Here is a 23888-nt window from a genome sequence, read left to right on the forward strand (position 1 = left end):
CAGGGTTTGAAGACTGTTGAGCAGCTAAGTGATGTCTCTGGTACCTTGTAGAGCACTACTGTTTTCCTTCCAGAACCTCGGCTGTTTGTCTTTTTATTAAGCCCATGTCTTAAGGCAAATCATTTCCCTATGTGTAGCATGGGGATACACCGCTATAAAAACGTTCACATTTGAAGATGAATAATTCCCTTTATCTTACCTGCAGGGCATGGGAGAGAGAGGCTCTGGACACCTTAGTAACAATGCAGCTGCTGGGGTTGAGGCTGGGACAGAACGACTGTTAGGTCTCAGACACCTGGGACATAACAGTTAAATAGGCTGAGGTGCCTATTTAACATAGGGAAGCAGACTCTGGTCGGCTCTCCCACATCCCTCAGTACCTGTGGCTCCTCCCAGACCTCCCAGCATCCCTCAGTACCTGTGGTTCCTCCCAGTACTTCTCACCTTTCCCCTCCCCTTAACCTCTCCCTCCCAGGGGCTAGGTTTCAGGATTCCTATATAATTCAGCCATTTTGGCTATACCTGTCTCTTGGCCTCTTGGCCTGAGCCACTGTGGTTGGCGTTCTCCCTCCCGCTTTCTCCTCTCATAGTCTGGTTTAGTGGGCCAGCCACATTCAACCTAGACTCTTCCCTCTGCCTGCCCTTACATCTACACTAAAAATCATTCCCATACTTTAGTCACGCCCTCCTCCTCTTGTCTCTCCTTTTCACTCAGCTATTAAAGTGCTTGCCTGACATGCATAGGATCCTGGAGTTCAATACCCGGCACCTCGGAGACACTAATTCCAAAGGTCTTGAGGGGCACACTGGAAATCTGCATTTCAAGAATTCTCTATGAACCGCTGAAGGTGGCCTAGTGACTTCACTTGAATAATCATGACACTGACGTCAACTCCACTCTTGTAGCTCTCATTGTGAGTCTGACGTCCGCAATAATGCTTGGAATGGTACTTAACACATCACAAAGTGGGATCCCGTCCTGGGCTGTTTTTATGAATGTAGCGTGGGGCAGACTGAAGTGCAGCCCCAGCACCTCCCCTACCCCATGCCCGCTCCTGTCCCAGCTGCTCAGAACAACACTGGGGTGGAGGTAAGGGCCTTGACCAAACCTGGCCTGTAGCTTCCTGAACCTCGGCCAGAGCTTCTGACATCTGTCAAGGGACCTCCATGACTATATAGCTATAGCACTTTACCACAGGATGGCTCTGGGAGAGGCCTCATTCATCCTAAAATCTCAATAGAATAGATCCCTTCAAAAGATTGAAAACTAAATGCCAGTTGTCCCCTCCCAAACACTGATAGAAGACAGGGACTCTGGCTCCCACATCCAGTGGGGGTGGGGGAAGGAGGTTAGGCAGGAAGCCGCTGTCCACCAGCCTACCCACCTGGTCTTCACCTGTACCATTTAATTTCCACAGCAGACTTGGGCTGTCACCTTAAGGTCAGGCATGGGAAATTTAAATCTCAAAAAGGATATATGAACCATAAGATTGTGGAGGTAGAAACCGGCAGCCAGGTCCAGCCTCAAGCCACTGTCTTGCTAATACTTAGCCAGAATCACGGCTGTACCTTACAAGCTGCCTGTGGTTCTATAAGAGCTAGCCTTCCTACCTCAGCTATTCACATTACCCTTGTTCCCCAGCCCCCATTAACAGACTCACAGACTCTGCCAGATGGTGCCACACCCAGAGTGTGACGCCATGTGCCACGCCTGTCATTTGACTGGCACATCTATCCATGACTCCCATTCTTTGACCTTTGGACTCAAAACTCAAATTTAATGTCACCAGCAGCTTGCATCCCTCTGTCCCCAGCTTGCAGACAGCGAGCCTTGGGCCCTTTTCATCTCCATGAGCATGTGATCCAGTTGCTTATCCTGCTTTTGTACTAGAACAGCAGCTTGAAGCACGGCTTGGGAGTTCGATAGATCTGGGTTCGAATCCTAACTCCACTTGGATTTCCAGTAGCCATTATTCATCTTTGAAGCCACTGTCTAGACCTTCCCAAAGGATAGTGTTCTCATGCACACATCATGGAAATGCAGGGAGGCACAACAGCAGGACTCTTAAGTTCTGGGTTCAAATCCCAAGTCTGCATAACCACTGTCTGACTGTGTATAGGCTACCTCGTTTTTCTGTGCTTTGGTTTTTCTATATGTAAATGGCGATACTGTTATCCTTATGTCATAATGTATGATAAAATTATGAGAGATTGGAGTCACCCATGAAGAGTTCAGAGCAGACCCAGTTTCCTAAGACATCGAATCCTGGCAGAGGCTGTAGATCGTGCTGAGAGGTCACAAACACTGCTTGCTTCTGGTCGTTGCCATTCTCACGAGGAACATGCATTAAAAGGGATGAATAGAGGCTTAAACCACATCCTGTGAATCAGAAAACAAAATGAAACAAAAAGCACAAACAAACCAAATACCATTGTGGGACAGTTTACTCCAGGCTGGCACTGTGTGACGTCATTGCCCATCCGTGTCCGACAGAGACCTCTGCGTCTCGGCCTGCACCTCTGTCAGCATCCCACCAGTTTGTCATAGACGGTCTCAGTACTGTTTGTACTAAATGATGTCCTAGGCTTCAGGTCCTTTCCAATGTGAGTGTACATACCGTGCAGCCCAGGTCCACGAGATACCTCCAGGCCACCCAGGTTCTTTCACCCTGAGTAATGGTGAGACACAATCTGAGATTATCGCTCCAAAGGACCAAGTGTAACCTGTGAACAACCGTGAACTCTGAGTAACTCCTCAACACAGCTATGAACCATGCCAGGGGATCACAGCCTGGCAGCAGCCAGATTGCCACACAGAAGCCGACTGAATACCACACTCCTCCTCCTCAAACAGACAACACAGCTCTCTCTTAGCAAGGGTGTCTATTTTTGACACTGCAATATGACACTGTCTTCTACAAGTGTGTTGGGACTCACTTGTAGCTATCCTGGAATGTGTATGACTCACGGACCACAGGATGGACAGACATACTGGCTAAAGAAAAGGGACAACCTGTGGCAGAACATAGAGTTAGAGCCCCTGTGTCTAAGCTTCAAATTCTGTCTCACTACTAATGACAAGTCCTTTTCTGAAGCTGTCACATGGATACAGTCATAGTGTCCACCTCCCTGGTGATGGTATAGAATTGATGAAACCACTCCTATAAAAAGCTTCCAGTGTTGGGCTGGAGAGATGGCTCAGCGGTTAAGAGCACTGCCTGCTCTTCCTCAGGTCCTGAGTTCAATTCTCAGCAACCACATGGTGGCTCACACCCACCTATAATGGGATCTGATGCCTTCTTCTGGTGTGTCTCAAGACAGTGACAGTGTACTCATGTATAATAAATAAATAAATGAATAAATTAATTAATAAATAAATATTTAAAAAATTAAAAAGCTTCCAACGGATCCTGGCACACAGGAAGCCCATATAAGTCTACCACTCAGTGTCATTACTGGCCTTTTCAGTTCTGGTCTTCTCTCTGCAGCTTGGTGTGTTTCCCTCCTTCCTGCGCCATGCCTGGGCTATCCTTTCAGCCCCTTGCCCTTCTAACTGCCTTCTCATCACCAGCCAATGGTCTATGCTAGGCAGGTCACCCTCAGGCGTACCTGAACAGGTTTCATCTCCTATTCTGAGACTCTCTGTGCTTTAACATTAAAATCAGGTGCGAGAGAAGCATTTCAAACATTTAAAAAATGAAATGCGAAGAAACAATGCCAAGAAGCCCAGCCGATCCATTCTGCTCTTCTGTGCCTTCAGCCTTTCCCCGTCAAAGATGGAGGTATGTCCTCTCGAAAGAGAACACTTAACCAAGTGACCCCTGTAGTGGGGTCTGCTTGGAGAGAGAGGACTGGGAAACTATCCTCATGTCAGCCTGGCCTGTGACTGGGTGTCTCACCCACAGGCAGGAGCAATACTGTTCCGCTCACAGCGCTGTGTAAAGCAAGTCAACACTGCCATCTGTTGATCATGCAGAATGCCTGGACTCCCAAGCAAAATTCCACTAGACACTTCTACACTGTTTTACTAGTCGTTTACTGGTGCTGAAAACTCAGAAAAGGCAATGTCGTCTCGGATATTGAAAAGTGTGCCAGGTCTACACAACCAGTCAGAAGAGTGGAAATCACTTTTTATCGCCAGTTTCTCACCTTCAAAGTAATTTTTAAATAGCCAGATGACTTTATGCAGCCTGGGTGTCCCTCTTGCAGTACTTGGGGCTGGGACTAGCTGGATGGCCATGTGGTGGACATAAGTAAACACTGTTCTTGCAAAGGACTCAAATTCGGTTCCCAGAACTCAGACCAGGAAGCTCACAACCACCTGTGACTTCAGCTCCAGGAGAATCTGATGCCTCTGTCTTTCATGCCTACGTACTGCACATTGTTTAAAATAAAATCTAATCTTTAAAGAACTAACCAAGACTAAAAGCACTTCAGATTTCAACTTTTTAGACTCGTGTATATCTGCATAAAGGTTATGAGATGTCTCTGAGCTGGGATATAAATCTAGACACAAAATTCATCTATATTTTATATGTTTTCCACAAAACCTGAGTAATTTTTTACAAGTTTGTGCACGAAAACAAAATTTCACGGTCTAAGGTTTTCCACTTGTGTCATAGAGATACTCAGAAGGCTGGAGATTTGGATTATTTGCTATTTTGGGCTTTCTGGTTGGGGCTTCAGCTCCTCATGGGTCTCCCTGGTGTGAGTGTACATGATGGGCAACCCATGTCCACAAGACGGACCCAGGCTTCCCAGGTTCTTTCGTAGGAGTAATGGTGAGACAGAATCTGAGACTATCATCCCAAAGGACCAAGTCCTAGGATGTGTATAGCTCATGGACCATGGGATGGACACACTTGTAGAAAAACAGCAGTTGCCTGGCTGCCGGCTCTAAGTTCCTGCACTAATGTCTGCACCGGCTGGCCTCTTGAGTAGCTGGAACCACAGGCGAGGGTCACATCCTACGCTGTCTTATATCATTTTTTGTACAAAGCGTAAAATGTTCTTCATGGGGGCTGGGAAGATTATTCAGTGAGAAAAGCATGATTTTGTGAAAGCAAGAGGAGCTGGATTCAAATCTGGTGTGGCTTTCTTTGTGCGGCAGCAACCCAAGCACTGGGTGGGTGTGGGGAGTGGAGGGGGGCAAGTTAGATAACTGGGAGCCAGGAGGTTTCTGGCCTTCCATCCAGCCAAAATGTAGCATGTCACACTCAGGGGGAGACCTTGTTGATAATAAAACAACAACAATAAATAAGGGAAGACACCAGACATCTTCCTCTGAGCTCTGTACGCCCATACATGGGTGTGCATCTTGTGTGAAAATGTTTCTTTAAAAATATTATTCACAAAACTTACCATTTCAGTAATCTTTCAGTAGTCTCCAAAAGAGATAAAATAGGCAGTGTCAGAGAGCCAGATCAACTATTTTATAGTCAGTATCAGGAAAGTGAGGCAAGAAGTGGGGTCTGAGGAGGAGAAAAGAAAGGCAGATTCTGGTAAATGTTTGTGCAGCGAGGGCTGCGAGAAGCTGGACAGCAACAAACTGCCCAAGGAACCCACCAGCAAGCATTTATTGTACCACCGCCCGCAGTCTGGGGCAGCCGCCCTCAGACCCCACCACACCTCCAGAAAAATGAGATGTCAAGAAGCCAGAGTCCAGGGATGCCATGAAAACGATGAGATGCCATATTACTCAGACCCAGGGAAGGTGCCACCCACGGCAGACAGTGTACTTTGTTCAGACCTTTTACAGGCCATGGACGCTGACTGGGAGGCAGCTGGCTTCAGAAGGGATGAGAGAGCACTGACTGCTCTGTTCTGCTTTCCAAGCCGACCCTTCCCCAGTGGCCCAACCCAGCCGCTGGCGGCCTTCCAATTAATCTGAAATCTGCTTCCTCTGAGAATTCCCTTCAAAAAGCAATTTGCATTTTATTAATGAATTCATAGAGACCAAAAAGCCTTCCAGAAATTAGCAGTCCGTGCAGGCATCTGGAGGATGGGAGGCCAGGCTGGTCCTGAGGAAAGAAAGCCAAAGTGACAGGAAATGGATGTCACAAACAGTGTTCATAGATGGAGATAGCCTGCTCCAGGGAACAAAACGGGGTAAATAAGTTTCCTTTCAGCACAAAGTACATAATGGTACTCAGACAAAAGGCCGAGCGAGCGGAGTGTTTTAAGTGGCTGAGCAATGGGCTAACCCGACACCACCCACCTCACTGATCTTCCTTCCCTTCCCTCTTCAATACTGTAGCTCAAAAGGTTATTTTCTTGAATGAAGCTTATTAACCCATTTTTGCTTTTAAAAAATCATCTTTAATCTTTATTACATGATAAAGCATTCTGAAAACAATTTGAAAACTGAGAGTTTTTTTTTTACAAAAATCTTAGCACAATGCAAATTCAGTCAAATTGACGTGGTAGAGCTGAAACTTTCTCAAATAGTGTGTTAAAATTACCTCGATGTGCCTTCCTGAATGGGCCCGAGCACTGAGCAGATCCCGGGGCGCCTGCTCTGTATCCAATCTCACAAAACCCAAAGGAAGCAGGCCTCCCAGGAGCTCTAACCCGGGAAGCGTCTTAGGTAAGGAGACAGCAACACCTGCCCCAAACAGGGAGTAGCTGGGACCCACTAGGACCCAGGAATTCACTCCTGGCCTGGAGCACTGGTTCCTTCTGGTCTGGGCCCAAGCACTGAGCAAATCTTGGGCCCCAGCTGTAATCCTAGTAGTAACACCCACCACACAGTTCTGAAACAACCAAGATAACAGGAAAGACAGACTCCAGTAAGAAACAGGATAGGTAACCCTAAGGTGATCCAGATGGTGAAAGGCAAGCATAAGAACATAAGCATCAGCAACCCAGGGTACTTGGCATCATTAGAACCTAGTTCTCCCACACTAGACAGTCCTGAATTCCCCATATCACCAGGAAAGCAAGATTCAGATTTTAAATCACTTCTAATGATGATGATAGAGGACTTTAAGAAGGACATAAATAATACTCTCAAAGAATTTGAGGAGAACACAGGTAAACAGGTAGAAGCCCTTAAAGAGGAAACACAAAAATCCCTTAAAGAATTACAAGAGAACACAACCAAACAGGTGAAGGAATTGAACAAATCCATCCAGGACATAAAAATGGAAGTAGAAAAAAATAAAGAAATCACAAAGGGAGACTACCCTGGAGATAGAAAACCTAGGAAAGAAATCAGGAGTCATAGATGCAAGCATCACCAACAGAATACAAGAGATAGAAGAGAGAATCTCAGGTGCAGAAGATACCATAGAAAATATTGACACAACTGTCAAAGAAAACACAAAATTCGAAAAGTTCTTAACACAAAACATCCAGGAAATCCAGGACACAATGAGAAGACCAAACCTAAGAATAATAGGTATAGATGAGAGTGAAGATTCCCAACTTAAAGGGCCAATAAATATCTTCAACAAAATTATAGAAGAAAACTTCCCTAACTTAAGGAATGAGATGCTCATAATCATACAAGAAGCCTACAGAACGCCAAATAGACTAGACCAGAAAAGAAATTCCTTCTGTCACATAATAATCAAAACACTAAATGCACAAAACAAAGAAAGAATATTAAAAGCAGTAAGGGAAAAAAAGGCCAAGTAACATATAAAGGCAGAGCAATCAGAATTATACCAGACTTCTCACCAGAGACTATAAAAGCCAGAAGATCCTGGACTGACATCATACAGACCCTAAGAGAACACAAATGCCAGCCCAGCCCACTATACTCAGCAAAACTCTCAATTACCATAGATGGAGAAACCAAGATATTCCATGACAAAACCAAATTTACACAATATCTTTCCACAAACCCGGCATTACAAAGGATATTAGTGGGAAAACTCCAATACAAGGAGGGAAATTATAACCTAGACAGAGCAAGAAAGTAATCCTCTTCCAACAAATCCAAAAGAAGATAGCCACACAAAGATAATTCCACCTCTAATAACAAAAATAACAGGAAGCAACAATCACTGTTCCTTAATGTCTCTTAACACCAATGGACTCAATTTCCCAATAAAAAGACACAGGCTAACTGACTAGATACATAAACAGGACCCAGCATTTTGCTGCATACAGGAAACCCACCTCAGTGACAAAGATAGACACTACCTTACAGTAAAAGGCTGGGAAACAAATTTTCAAGCAAATGGTCCTAAGAAACAAGCTGGAGTAGCCATTCTAAAACCTCCAGCCCGAGAACACAAAGGGAGGGACTCATGGCTCCATCTGTATAGGTAGTTGAGGGTCGCCTTGTCAGGCATCAGTGGAAGTGGAGGCTCTTGATACCCAATAGTTTGGACTCCCTAGTGTTGGGGAATTTGAGACCAGGGAGGCAGGAATGGGAGGAAGGTGGGAGCATATCCTCATAGAAACTCCCAGAATTATATGGATTAGACATGACAGAGGCAGGCCACCAGAAGACTAGATTCCAGAATTCAAACAAAAAATATCTTGATACTAAAATTTGTTTTGAGAATTGTATATTGCAGAATATGTGTAGCCTTGGGTAGCTACACATCAAGCAAGCTGAGCAGACCTGCTCGAACCTCTGATGTCCTGGAATTTCAGCTGGATGCAGTGAAGACACAGACGTCAGAGGCTTATCAATTTACTCTTTCCCCTGCCCCTCTTCTAATATCTCAACACCCGTAATAAGCTTGAAGAAGTTAATGAAGAGTCGGCGCCCCTATTCCCTGGGCTTGGGGACTGAGGTGGTTAATATTGGGCTGTCTGTCTAGGGAAAAGTAGTGGTTTTGTTGGAACAGGGAGGAATAGCTAGGATTTATTGCATAGCCATAACGTATTGGTAGAAATCTATATAATTGTTATTAAGCTGAAGTTATAATTTCTTAAATGGCACAAAATTTACTTTGATTTCATATTTAAGGTTTTCATTGGTATGAGTTTCTTATTGATATAGAAGTGAGACTAATATTGTTACTCTCATAGGCATCGTGCCTATATAACACATATATAACCGGGAGTTAAAAGACAGCAGTCCAGATTGCCTTACATGGATAGTTGGTTTTCAAAACGTCAGAAGTCCACAGAATTGATGTTACAAACATTTCTGCATTAAGGTTCATTTTGATTAGAGACCTGTCTGCTCCTGACAGCTTCCTGTCCTGGATTCTAAGAAGAAATTGTGCATCTTTGGAGTTACTCCAGTTGTGGCGAGACAGTCACTTGGCAAGTATTGCCTCTTTTCATCTACAGACAAATGACTGTCCAGAAAAGGACTCACTTGTGGAATAGTCAACTGATTAGATCTGCCAATACAGAGTAATCAGCCCTTAATAATTCTGCATCACTAGGTCTGTGAGGTGATCCTGGGCCAGAAGGCTGAAGATCGGATGCTCCAACGTTTTGTAGTATAGGGACTGTCCAGGTGTTCAGCGGTCTCTATAAATTGGCTAAGTTTTAGAAGCTATGCTTTGTGCTTCCCATAATTTCAGTTAATTCAGTCATTCTGGATTTCTGATGGGGTTGAAGACTTACAGTCTCATAGCCAATCCCAGCTATTTACTTTGAGAGAAAAGACTTGAGAGGATGGTTTTTTCAGCTGACATTCATTCTAAAGCCAAGAAAAAGGCCAGGTTCAGATCTTTTAGTTAGGAGAGATGAAAGAGGTTCTAGTTAGTCAACAAAATGATGGACTGGATATTAGGTCTATCTTGTACCTTACTGGTACAAATTGGTATAGTTATGCTCTAATTGTATTTTGAGAGAAATGTTTTATCTTAACAGGAAGGGTGATATGTAGGAGACGCTATGGTAGGAGGAGTAAGGAGAGGAAGAGGAGGAGTAAGGAGAGGAAGAGGAGGAATAAGGAGAGGAGGAGGAGCTAGGAGATGAGAGAGAGGGGGAGGGGAACACGGAGACTGTCTCTGCCAGTCAACGATAGTTGGTATATCTAGGTTGGGTATTGGGTTATACTTCTGATTGTATGGTTATCTTGTTATTGAGCATTACTGAATTTATAAAGCCTTTGATTAACATTTTTTAAAAAAAATAAATAAATAAATAAAAAATAAAGGCTTGCACCAACTCAAAAAAAATAGTGTCTGAAAGAATATTGACAATGTAGTTTGAATATTAAGGGGACCATAGTCTTTTGTTGTCTTTTCTTCTTTCACTATAATTTTGCTTCTGTCATCTTTTCCCACATTTCTCTAATATCCACCTTAATAAATGGTACACAGTTTTTCATATTCAGCATTGGAAAAAAAATTACCTCGATGTGGGGGCACAAAGTCCCACCCCTAACTGGCGAGCTGCTGGTAACTGATCAGATGCTGGGAGAGTTGGCCTCGCTCCAGGGGATGGCCACCTGCTCATGACTATTTGGGTAGCACAAATTTGACTTAGTGTTTCTTGTTGGTTGGCGTGATTTTAAAGGGGCACTGAGCTGGGTGGGCTGAGGGAGGTGTGAGTAGGGAGAGATGGAGAGGAGTGAGTGAGGGTCACCAAAATACATTCTCTGACATTCTGAAATAACTAATAAAGTATTATTTAAAAATATTTAAATGACCACAACTCAACTGTTACTGAGTTCCACAGTACTTAGTCGTTCATTTAAAAACTGCGCGTCTCTTAAGGATTCTGATCTTCATCACATATAGATGGTCTCATCTAATTATGATCAAACTTAGAACGTTTTTACTTCAATTCAGTAGAAATGTAGGTTAGTTTTTAGCTTCTTTCCTGGGCTAGTGCTGTGAACTACAGTGTCGACTCTTGCAGCAGCAGGAACAGCAGCCCTGGCAGCGCTGGCAGGAACCAGCCACAGCTGCCAATCCCGTGCTCAGGAAGCAGAAACAGCTGGACCCCACAGTGCACTGCTGCTAACTATGAGCCTCAGGAGATGAGGACGTTAAGTGCCTTTTCTGTTTCCATTTTTCATGTATGTATGGTATGTACATATGTATGCATGCTTTAGCATGTGCATGAGTACATGTGTATGTGGGGTCTGTGCACATGCATGTACCTGCATGTATATGTCAGGAATAATCTTCAGTTGTTCTTATATCTTATTCATCAATGGACTCTTAATTAAGGATATGGTCAGTTTTGCTAATGAGTTTGCCTTGGGGATAACCCTGTCTCTACCTTCTGAGGCTAGGATTATAGGCAGGCTATTGTGCCCATCCGGTTTCTGGAACTCTGAATTCCAGTCTTGTGTTTATATAGTACATGTACTGGCCGGTCTTCAGAAAGAAAGGAGCCTCAGTTAAGGAAATGCCTCTATAAAAGCCAGCTGTAGGGCATTTTCTTAATTAGTTATTTATGGGAAGGGCCTCACTCATTGTGAGTGGTGCCACCCCTGGGCAGGTGGTCCTGGTTTCTGTAAGAAAGCAGGCTGAGCAAGCCATGAGAAACAAGCCAGTAAGCAGCACTCTCCCATGGCCTCTCCATCCGCTCCTGCCTCCAGGTTCCTGCCCCCTTTGAGTTCCCGTCCTGATTTCCCGCAGTGGTTTAGAGCAATGTGGAAGTGTAAGCTCAATAAACCCTTTCCTCCCAGTTTGATTAAAAACAAAACAAAAAAGAAAAACATACTTTATTTAGGATTTGTTTGTTTGGTTTTTAGATTTGTTTTATTTATGTGAGTACAGTGTTGACATCTTCAGACACCAGAAGAGGGCTTCCAATCCCATTACAGATGGTTGTGAGTCATCAGGTGGTTGCTGGAAATCAAACTTAAGACCTGTGGAAGAGCAGTCAGCGCTCTTAATGGATGAGCCATCTCTTCAGCCCCCTCCCATTTGCTTTTTAGTCATGATGTTTTGTCACAGCAACAGAAACCTTGACTAAGGTAATAGATAAACACCTTAATCATTGACCCATCTCCTAAGCCACAGTTAAATGTATTTTTACCGATATCTTCAACTTATCATATATTTGTTTTATATAACTTCTTTGTACGTCAAAGAGTAATTATATTTTTTGCTGTGTTCCTATAAAGCATATGTTATTGTTTTACATACCCAGACTTTATTTATGAATGGAATTCAAGAACTATCCATGCTTCCATCTGATGGTACTCTAGCTGGGTATAACAGCAGCTGCAAAGCACCCTATGCTGCACCCGCTCTATCTTACCTCTCTGTGCCTTTGATAGTGACACAAAGGTCTTGCAACCCTACCATAAACACCACTGTAATGAGCCTTCTCAGTGTGGAGATAGGGAGTCTTTTGGGGAAAGCACATGGGGTGGGGGATGAGAAATGATAGGTCAAGACAATATGCCTGCTCTAATCCACAACATAGAACCAGATTGCCCTCTGCAAAGCCTGAGCTAGTGGCTTGTTCTCTCTGGCTATCTACGGGCTTCTTACAGCCTTGCAAACACCTGGCATCATCCAACCTTATGTTTTTGCTAGGCTAATTAGTATAAATTAGTATCTCATATTTTCACTTGCATTGTTTGATTACTAATTATTCTAAGCATCTCTTCGAAATGATTTCACGGTGGTATGTAATTAGTTTCCGAGGTGGTTGACTCTCCTGCACCCATCCACCAGCCATTTTTCTATCTAACTTTTAACTATTTATCTTGCAGAAGGTCTTTGTATACCCAGACCTAGTCTAGACATTCTGAATAGTTTTTCTCCTGCTCTTTGACCTCTTTGCCTTATCTATGGTATTTTTTGATTCCCTACTGATTTGTAGTGTTGGTCTCACTTCTTTACCTGTGTCCACATACACACAAACTTGGTTCAGAGCCTTCCTGTGTGTTCCAGGGAGGCAAAATGGATTTACTCCAAGACTACACTGAAAGATCAATCATTTCTTCAGAGTGTGTTGATATCTGGTCAAAGTGTCCCCTCCCTATTTTGACTCTTGTTTTTCGGGTTAATTAGTTATGGACCTTTGTTTATCTGTGCTAACATTAATGTACCTCAAGAATATAAATGACATTTTTATTCTATTTGAATTCAGTGTATAGCTTGTATATCAAATAAACATATAAGTATTGATTCATAGTTTCCATTTGTATCTTTCTAACGTTATCACGTTTTAAAGTGATTTAAAAAATATTTTTTTCTGTTTACTTAGTTAGTTGAACTGGAGTGTACATGGCATTGTGGGCAGTATAGAGGTCAAAGTGCAACTTCTTTCTTTTCTACCATGTGGGGCCCAGAGACTAAGCTCAGGTCATCAGGCTGAGCAACATCAAGTGCTGTCACCCACTGCCATCTGCCAGCCTGGTTCCTCACAGGGTCTTTTGAGTCCTTTGAGTGGTCACGCTGTGTTGGTTGGATGGCTCTGTCTCTTGTTGCTGTTACGAATGGTGCTTTGCTTTTGACTCCAGTCTTAGAGAGCACTGGTACTTCTCTCAGAGTGTCACTGAAGATTCTGTAGATTTCTCTAGAAGGAGGGTTTTATCTTCTGAAATTTGTGAACATTTCAACTCTTCTCTTTCAATTGCTAGACCGGATTTTTTTCTTTTTTCTAGTATTGTCCATCACCCCAAACCCAAGACACTAACAGGGGTGTCACCATTCTGGCTCTGTCTCAAGGGAGCGCGTCTAAGTGTTCCTCACTGCAGACAGACCTTGGCTTGCTGAAAGGCTTGGGCTATCAGCATCACGAACTTCAAGAACTCCTATTCTTAGCCTGGTGGGCTTGTTTCTAAAAATACAATCTTTCATAAATATTTTTCTCTTCTAATGTTTTTATTCCATGCACAGATTGGGACAATTAGAAAATTGTTCTCTAGTCTTTTAATTGGGTCCTTCACATCTCTTCTTCCTTGTCTGCTTGCTTGACTGGGATATATTATTTTATAAATAAGCGGGTATTCAGCAAATGTTTTATTCTCTTGTTATTTATCCATATTTACAAGTCAAGTGAATCTGTCATATATCTGCTATGGAATCAACATTATACAATATCATAAATTGAATTAGACAGCTTCATTTTTTCTCATTTTTCTATTTTATGATGCAGTTTGTTTGTTAGTTCTTCTGTCACTGTGACAAACACATGAGAGAGGAATAAATGTTAAAAGGAAAAGACATTTATTTCATGGTCTCAGAACTCCCAGTCCATGGTTGCTTGTTTCCTTTCTGTGGCTGGTGGTGAGGTAGGGCGCCATGGTGACAAGAGTATCTGATAGAGCTGCACACACAGCAGCCAGGAAATGAGGGGGGTGCGAGGGGAGGGAAAGTGACCTGTGTACTCCACCCAGGATCCACTTCCTTATAGTTCATTGATTAGCTTATCACCTTCATGATCTATTACCTATAAATAGCATCAACACCTGGGGTTCAGCACATGACTATTTTCAGAGGATATGTCCTATCCAAACCATAACAACTTTATTTTATTTTAAAGATTTACTTATGTATATGAGTGCTCTGTCTACACGTGCACCTGCATGTCAGAAAAAGACATCAGATCACACTATAGATTGTTGTAAGACACCATGTGGCTGCCGGGAATTGAACTCAGGTCGTTTGGAAGAACAGTCAGTGCTCTTAACCACTGAGCCATCTCTCCAGCCCCCATAACAACTTTTATAAGCACCTCGGAATCATCCACGAGACTGCCGGAGTCTGTGGCTACCCTTCGCCTTTCTTTTAAAATTGAAACTCAAAATGCTAAACTGAAACTAATGTAAATGAACATCACTTTGCTAGCGTTTAGACGCTGACTGTCCCTGAAGGTTTGTCTGTTTGTTAAAGGCTTGGTCACTATGGACACGCTATTGGGAGGTGGTGTAATCTTAAGGGTGTGGCCTGGTGGGAGGACTGTAGTCAATAGCAGGGATTCTCTCTGCTGGAGGAGTGGTGCACACCCTCTCTTCTTCCCCATTTTTTACTCCCTTGCTTACGTCACATGATCCCATCTCAGTCAGTGGCTTGTCCCCCCACAGGCTCGTTTGAGCCATCTTTTTTTCTTTAGTGATGGGATGTTGACCACTACACTATTTACTTCAAGCTCTCTGTTTTTCCTGTACGAACTTACAAACCCACACCTTTGCACTGTACCTTTCTTGACTTTCAAATGCAGGGGTGAATGGACATCTGTTCTCACCTATGCTTGTCAGTCTCTGTGTCACAGTCATTTCCCTCTTTCCATTCTGGACTTTAAGTCACCTGCTCTCTTTTTTGTTCCTTGATAAATCTTTTCACAGATCCGTCTTGCCAATGCTTCAAAAAACCAAAGCTGGCAATTCATTGTTGCTGTTGTCCACTCTTTTATTGAGTCTTCATCTTTTGTTTAATGATTTACTTATTTTATGTATATGGGTACACAGTAGCTGTCTTCAGACACACCAGAAGAGCACATCAGATCCCATTACAGACGTTGTGAGCCACCATGTGGTTGCTGGGAATTGAACTCAGGGCCTCTGAAAGAGCAGTCAGTGCTCTTAACCACTGAGCCATCTCTCCAGCCCCAAGTCCTGATCTTAAAATTATCATGTCTTTTTTGCTCTGTCTTTTTTTTTCAAGTTCTTCCACCTGTTATTCACATTTCATGCTTTCTGAGAAACGAACTTAGAGAGCTGTACATGATCTCAACTCAGTAGTTATAAGGTGGTATGTTATTTTTGTTTCAAACATGAGGGCTTATTTAGCAGTGTATTTTATTATTTACTTCTGAATGCATTTATCATTAGCTGGCTACCTAATGGAGTTTATTTTTAATATTCTACATACAATTGAAATCGTTTTTTTGTAATATTACTGCCAGTCTGTGTACTGGAGGCTTTCCACAGGAATCTCTGGCCTGGCCATGTAGGAGGGTTCAAGCAAAGGGGAAAGGGCACGAGCAGTGAGGGGGACTTGCCTCCCCTGCCACCTCCACTGCTGCCTCTGCCGCTGCTGCCTCTGCTGTTGCTCTGAGACACTGCACTGGCTTCACTGAGCCAAGTAGAACTGAGCTAAGCCAGCAGAGACTAGTGAGCAGAGTGCAGGGGAGCTTCTGGTGGCAAAAGCTTCAGGAGAGCAGTTCTCTTCCCTGGAAGTATTACAGCTCTTGTGTGACAGACGTGCTCAGATGATAGAGTAATTCTCACACACCTTTTTTCCTTCTGGATAGGATCTTATATACAGTTTTGGGGTTGGGTGGGGTCTGACAGCAGGTGCTTCCTATTGGCTTGGTCTGGGATGTTAGGGATGCCTCATCTACATGTGGAGGGGCTTAGGAGTGCCACCCCTACGTGACTGATGGCCACAATTCTCTCTGGGAGGAGGGGGCTGTGGCTACATGACAGGGGCCTGATGCCAGGAACAGGCAAAGCTCCTACCGTCCCTTCAGGATCTGTGGGGCTTCAAGCCCTAGCTCAGCCTTCCCAGGCTTCCTCTCAAGGTCCACCACCCCACACATTCTCTTTCATTTACTTAATCTAGAGGCTTAACTCCAATGTAGGATGATCCAGTTCTCTCTGCTCTCCAGTTCTTTTGTTAATTTTTAAAAATTATATATTTGTGTGTGGAAGTGCTTCCACATCTACTTGTGACAGCATGCATGTGGAAGACAGAGAATAACCTGCAGGGGTTGGATCTTCTCTTCTATCACGGGAGTGCCAGGAATTACATTCAGGTCACCAGGTATATCTGCTCAGCCTTCCATGGGACCACTGTCTGTGTTTTCAGTATTGGAAACAGATTAAGCGTCACATACGACATGTCTCTCTGTCGTCTGTTATTTCCCTTGTGCAGGTTTAATGTCAATCACTTGTCCTTTGTGCTGTGGGATATCAACTGGAGAAGATTGCTCAGACGTGGGGTTAAGCCAATTGAAAGTCTTTATTAGCTGGGCGGTGACTACACTCGGTATTTGGGACCTCAGTGTAGCACTAAGTCTTTCTCAGGGGGAGATTTTTTAAAGTACAAAACAACAACAACAAAAAACAACAACAAAAAACCATTTTGTGGGTTGATATTCTTCAGTTAACAAGAACAGTTAGCCAGAAGCAGAACTCGAGAAGACAAAACACAAGATTAGTACATTTAGACTTTCCCAGAACTATGCCCTTTGGTGGATTAGGTCTTTGCTTTACCTTTGGCAGGAGGTGCTGTCTATGTGCTAAGTTTTATGGCCTGAATAGTGCTCCCTTCATGGAGTCAGTTGTGAGGTGCTCCAGAGTCTAAGCATAACCCTAAGCATAGCTCGCTCGCTCTCTCTCTCTCTCTCTCTCTCTCTCTCTCTCGTCTCTGTGTCTGCTGCATTGCCAATAAGCAACTGATGTAGTTCAACTGTCTCAGTAGAAACCCAACATCAATCTGTGAACAGATACTATGATCAAAGCAAGCCATATAAAGACAACATTTAATTGGGGCTGGCTTACAGGTTCAGAGGTTCAGCCCATTATCATCACGGTGGGAACATGGCAGCACCCAGGCAGGCATGGTACAGGCAAGGCTGAGAGTTCTACATCTTCATCTGAAGGCTGCTCGAAGACTAGCTTCCAGGCAGCTAGGATGAGAGTCATTTTTTTTTTTTTTAGAAGAAATACGGACTTTACTGAAGACTATTTCCCTTTGGTATAAGACATCCAAACCAAAATTAGGCGATAGCCAAGACTGAAAACCAGTCGACCACTCCTTGTCAGAAAGCCTACAGAACGAGCTTGCAAGGTTCCAGTGCTGGCTGCATCTGCCTGCAAGCAGAAGGTAGGATCTAAAGCTACCACATCATAATCCCACAACACTGTTCAGCCAAATTTCTGCTCAGGTGTCTTGAGGAAGAAGAAAAAAAAAAGGGGGGGGGGGGAACCCCGGCCCTACTTAGACCGGGGAGAAAAACCCCAACTTTTTTTTTTTTTTAAAAAAAAAGTTTGGAAAAGTCAACTTGGTGATGTATAAATGTAGTTGATTATCATAATTCTGTGCTCAAAAAGTCAGCAACAAAAAACAAAACCAAGAAATGAATTTACAGCCCTAAAATGTATATATGTTTTTTAAAAAAAGAGAGAATGCAGTTCCAGACCTGCAAATGGCATTGAGGATTGTCTGCTGCTTCAGTCTCAATGCGTCCTCGAAACCCACGCTGACTGTACACATACTGGAGGCCCAAGTCAGTCACACACACCCATCCCAAAAAAGGCGAGATGGGGTTACAGTAGGGCTATACTTTGGCTGTAGACTATAACACACATGAAAACATGGGAGGGGCAAGCTTAAGAAATGTATACAGACCCCTTGGAGGAAAGGCATTGAAGTCACGAGGCACTGAGCAAGATGGGTCCAATCCTGCTCCTTCCCTGCTACCACCAGGGAGGGGGCTCTGGGGTAATTGCTCTTTTTGGTTTTTGGAGACAGGTCCTTTCTCTATAGCCCTGGCTGTCCTGGAACTCACTCTGTTATAGACCAGGGTGGCCTCACAAATCCTTCTGCCTCCTGAGTGCTTCGATTAAAGGCGTGTGCCACCACATCCTGGCTTGGGGTAATCTCTTAAGGGCTGCAGATCCAAAAGGCAGAGGAGATAGCTGCCACTCCTGCCCCTATTCTCCCTAGACATAGGTAGGGGTGCTGAACAGACAGGTTTCCAGAGGCCAAGGTGTCAGTAACCCCTGTCTACATCTGAAGAGCCTGAGAATTCTGCATAGAGTATCTGCAGACCTACGATAGTCAAAGGCACAAAGTTTAAGGAGATACATAGGGAGTCAGGGTCTGGGGTACCCTGAAGACCAGGAGTAAACCAGAGGTATGATTATTTCCCTTCCCCCAAAGGGCAATTGCTCCACTGGGCATATCACCACAGGGCATTTTCTACTGTAAGAACCCACTCTTTGGGGGAAAGGGCATCAGGTTGGCACAGGCAAGGCCCAGACAAGGGACCAGTCTGCACATTAATACTTTGGTGAGGTGTGGGCAGAAGCAGGATGCTACCCCAGGCTCCTAACTGAAACCCTATCTCTCAAGTGGGCACTAAACCCGTGTTTTCATTGCTCCCAGTTCTCACCCAAGGCCAGACCCACAAAACAGAGGTCCCATGAGTTAGAGAGCACGGTAGAAGGGACTGGAGGGCATCCTTTAGGAGAGGCTGAGAAGGATCACACTTTCCGGTCCACAGGCTGCTGTAGACACAGCTCGCTGCCCGCAGAGATGATGGGCAAATGATTGTCCATGTGGTAGCTGATCAGGTGACTGACACTCTCAAAGCGGTGATCCTTTGTCCGAATCACACCTTCAGGGTCCACCAGAAGCAAGTGCTTGGGCTGCCCACTCTGCAGGCCAGTGAGCACGTACTGGCCAGGCGTGGTTGTACTCTCTCGCACCAAGAAGTCACAGTTGAGCTGCAACAGTGCTTCAGCCTCCCGCCAGCTCAGCTTCCCATGGAACCAGGACTCCCCTTGAAGCTGCTCAGCCACGGACATGGACTGGGGAGGTGGCGGCACCCAAAGTGCATCTTCAAAGGGCTTCACGTCAAAGAGGTCTCGGGGTGCACTGCCATTAACAGAAGGATTTGGGGGCCCAGCCCCACCCCCAGCTTGCCGGGCCTTGTCTAAATTCTGGATGTTGACATAGGAGGGGTCATCGAACAGTTCTCTGCCTGGGCAAGGTGGTGGAGGCAGCATCTGTTTCCGGACTTCATGGTCTCCTGCAGCATGCTGCCCTATAGGCAGTGTAGCTCCCAAGTGGCTGGCACCTTCCCGAAGCCTCATGTCTACCACCCCACCGAGAGGGGGTTCCTTCCCTGGGAAGTCATTGTAGTACTGATGCTCAGGGGGTTCTTCCTCCTCCTCATCCCAAGCGGAGCCATCAAAGCCAGCCATCCTGTCATGGGAGGTGACCAGCTTGGGTGGATTCCTGAGATACTGTTTGAAGCGTAACTCAAAGGCCTGCCCGATGGTGCTGATGACATCCTGAGCAAGCCCTTCAGGACACTCCAGGATATGGCAGGCTCTCTGATTCACAGGGTCTTTGGTAACATAGGCAACATACTCAGCTGTGTCCGGATCCCCACCAGACGCGAATGAGACAGATTGCATGTGATGGCTGGCAATGATCTGTCTGCAGTCTGCTGCCATGACGTCAAGGCTGCTGGTGGACACAGTGAGAGTGATTGGCATTCCAGCAAACTTCAGGTTACTCCTCCCCAGGATAGAGCTGAGTGGGCAGCTACAAGGCTTTCTCCTCCTTGCCACCCCTTGCATTAGGCACAGCTTCACATACCAAACTGATGGCCTCCCTGGTGACCTGAGTCCGAGTATTGAAGTCAAGAGCTCGCATTGACTGTAAGACTCCACACAACCCATGTACTGAACCAAGTAGGGAACCCCAGGTCCCTTGACTTTGTTGTTGGGATGCAGCCAGCCTTGTGTGGGCTTATTGACAAAGCTCCCATGTCTGGTCCACTCCTCGCCCCCCCAGCTGGCCCCCTTCTACCCGGGCCCACCGCCTCCACTCAGCTTGTTCATGTCCCCTCTCTCCAGGGACCCATCATTGAAAAGTGATCTTCTGAAGACAGGTGGGGCAGGAAAGGGTTTTTAATGTCAAAGAGGCTTAAGTAGTTTTTCAGTTTATATTAGAAAAATGAAGGTTCCACACCCTGCAGCTCACACCCTATTGTCAATGCTGATAACATCGTCTTCATCATCTTCTTTCTGCCACAAAATAGGACCCCAGCTTGGCACACTATCTTGGGCTGCCCAGCTCACAGACTCTGACGGGAAGATCTCAGGATGAGAGTCTTAAAGCCCACACCCACAGTAACACACCTACTCCAACAGGACCACACCTCATAATAGTGCCACTCCCTGGGCCAAGCATATTCACACCATCACACTGGCCTATACTTCAAGGCCACCTCACCTTTCTCAGCCCAAACCTCACCTCCATCTGTTCTGGGCCGTGACCATCTCCATCCAGCAGCATTCAGAAGCACACAGGCCTTTACTCTTCACATGGGCGAGGGGACACAAGGAGAGCTCAGGACTCAACACTACTGTACACTGCACATACTGAGAACATGAGTGGCCAAAATGAAACAGTTTCTTGTCCTTGTTCATGTGTGCCTATGCGTGTACGTGTGTGTGTCTGTGTGTGTGTGCCTGTGTGTGTTCATGTGTGTATGTGCATGTGTGCATGTGTGCATGTGTGTGTGTGTGTGTGTCTGTGTGCTCGAATGCATTCACGCTCACTCCTGTGGATCCATGGGCTTATGGGGTCTATAGGGGGATCTACCAGGTGTCTTGCTTTGTTTACTGTACTCTCTTGGCATGGTCTCTCACTGAACCTGAAGCTGACTTTCCAGCTAGGACTGTTGGCCACCAAGCTCCTGGAATCTGCCTGTCTCTGTCTTCTGCAGTGCTAGGGTTGCATGCACACTGGCTATTTTTAGTTTTCTTGAAGGTTGACTGGGGATTTGAACTCCTGCTCCAATGTTTTCACAAAAAGCATTCTTACCCACGGAACCATCTCCCTAGACCCCTTGTTGATTTTTAAATGCATGTTTTTCTATACATGGGTCATACATGTGGCTCTATCCAGAGTGCTGCAGATGCTTCCGGGTGACCAGGCCTCCTCAGGGTCATGACCTCTCCCCCTCATATCTAGGAGAAGGGAGCTGGAAGCTGAGGATAAGGTAAAGTCCCTGGTCCTGTTGATAAGGTGACACAACCCTGAAAGGTCTTCCATTATGTTCCCTAAGACTCAGCTGAGACTTTGTGTGGGACCGTCCCAGAGGCTTCCCTGCCCAGTCCTGCTTCTGTCTTTCTCTTGTGGTGCTGGACCCAGGCCCACCTCAGACCTTCCTCCCTGGAACCCCGTCTAGCACAAGTCAGAGACTGATGCTGAAACTCCCTCTTTATGGATATAGAAACTGAGGTCTTAGGAACTCATCAAGTTGGTCAACTGGGAAACATGGTGTTTACCAGATCTCTGTGGACTAAGAGTTTCCATATTTTTTGTTCTGAGGAATTCCTGCTCTTACATAGGCAGGAATGGGTGGAGGGGATCTCAGTTCTGGGCCTCAGGCCTATAGTTATTACATATCATATACTACACAAACACACACATACACATGCACACACACACATCCATGCACAAGCACGCACACACACACCATACTCTGCAGTCTTCTGTATCACGCTTCCCACTGCCACTTAAATGTCAACATTTTCCAAAATAGAAGTCCCAGGCCACTCTGGCAATCCAGTGCCAGGACCCAGTGACAGAGGACTCGAGTGGCTGCCAGCTTCTCAGTCCCAAAGGCTACACTTCTGAAGAGTCCTGAGGAGAAGAGCCCCAAGAAGGCTCTACCAGTGGTTGCCCCTGCAACTGTTCTTCTATTTCTACCTCAGCCACCTCTGTATTCCTGAACAGACCAGAGAAAGAGCTGTTCTAGTCTTTAGTCTCAAGGCAGAGTTCTGAGTTGTGCATTTTTGAGGAATAAATGCCACCTGCTGTCAGAGCTCAGTCAGTAGCTTTCCCCCAGGAGCCTGTCATTCAACATCCAACTTCTCCTTCCCCCAGGAGCCTGTCATTCAACACCCAACTTCCCCCTTGCTCCTCTCTTCCCTCCCAGGCCCCTGGGAACCTGCCTCATGCTCAAAGACTTCCTAAAGATAATCAAAGGAGTTCATGCTGGAGATTTCTAGAAGGGTGGTCCTGATTGCCTGGACCTGTCTGATTCAGAAAGGGGTCTCAACCTGCCATCAAACCCCATACACCCCAGAGCTGCTGCTCCCTTCACAAAGCTGTGGGCTGTGGGTGGCAGGAACCTAAGGAAGAAATGAAAAGAAGTACCCCCTCCCCACTCGCTGCGTCTCTACCCATCACGATCTCATGTACACAGACCTGATGGTTTGTTTCATGCTAGGAACCCAAAATTACAGTGGGACCCTGTGGCCTCACTGTAGTCTCTGGAGAATGCTGCACTTAGCCAAGATATCAGAGCTGGGGTGAGGACACTGCGGTTGGTGTGTGATGAACGGGTGAAGTAAGAGTCTTTTGACCCTTGCAAGCCATCCTTTGAAGTGAATTTGCTGTGTGATAGAAAGAAATATCAAGGAAGATGAACTTGTAGTGGAATGTGAGCTATCTCTCACAATCCCACCTTTGAATACTCCCTAGGTGCTGTTCCCTAGCTCCCTAGGAACCTTTGGGATTGCAGCCTAACTGGTATTGGTTTCTCTGGGGACTCCTTTGAAGGTTACACCCATGCCTATCTTCCATGAGCTCTCTGCTTTCTGCCAAATGATAGGACCTGCTCCCTTCACATTTCTTCCCTCCAGGGGGCCTGTATGCCTTGAGCCATGCGTCACAATGACCCTCTCCTTTCTTGCACTGCTTTTGTTGGGTATTTGGTCACAGTGATAAAGTAACTGACATAGCTTCACACTTGTCTATGCAGAAAGAAAAGGACTAACCCTGAAGGGTACTGCTCAGTCTAAAAGGCTGTGCAAGCAGAAGCATTTAGCTGTTGGTGACAGGGACACCAGGCTAGGAACCTAGTATGTGATAGGAAGAGTTACCACAGTCCTGCACATGGCCAAGGTCACCAGGAAGTGTTAGAGTGGGAATAGAGGTGTGTTGTGCTGGTTTGAATAAAAGTGTCCCTCACAGGCTCATAGGGAGTAGCACTGGGACATGTGGCCACGCTGGAGTAGGTATGGACTTGTTGGAGGAACTATGTCATTGAGGGTGGGCAGTGAAGTTTCAGAAGCTCAAGTCAGGCCTACTGGCACTCTCCTCCCTGTCCCTGTCCCTGTCCCTCTCCGTCTCCCTCTCCCTGTCCCTCTTCCTGTCCCTCTCCCTGTCCCTCTCCCTCCCTCCTCCTCCATCCCTTCATCCCTCCCTTCCTCTCCCCTCTCCCTTAGGATCTGGATGCAGAGATCTTAGCACTTTCTCCATCATCATGTCTTCCTGCCATGCTGATAATGGACTAAGCGT

The 23888-nt window shown here is 45.4% G+C and overlaps 1 pseudogene; it reads right to left on the reverse strand.

The window, feature by feature from the left end:
- Window positions 1-19045: 19045 nt before the first annotated feature.
- Window positions 19046-20413, reverse strand: LOC114622652 (annotated as a pseudogene).
- Between the last annotated feature and the right edge of the window lie 3475 nt (window positions 20414-23888).

The sequence above is a fragment of the Grammomys surdaster genome, unplaced genomic scaffold, assembly GCF_004785775.1.
Source record: "Grammomys surdaster isolate TR1022 unplaced genomic scaffold, NIH_TR_1.0 190, whole genome shotgun sequence".
In the NCBI taxonomy this organism is placed as follows: Eukaryota; Metazoa; Chordata; class Mammalia; order Rodentia; family Muridae; genus Grammomys; species Grammomys surdaster.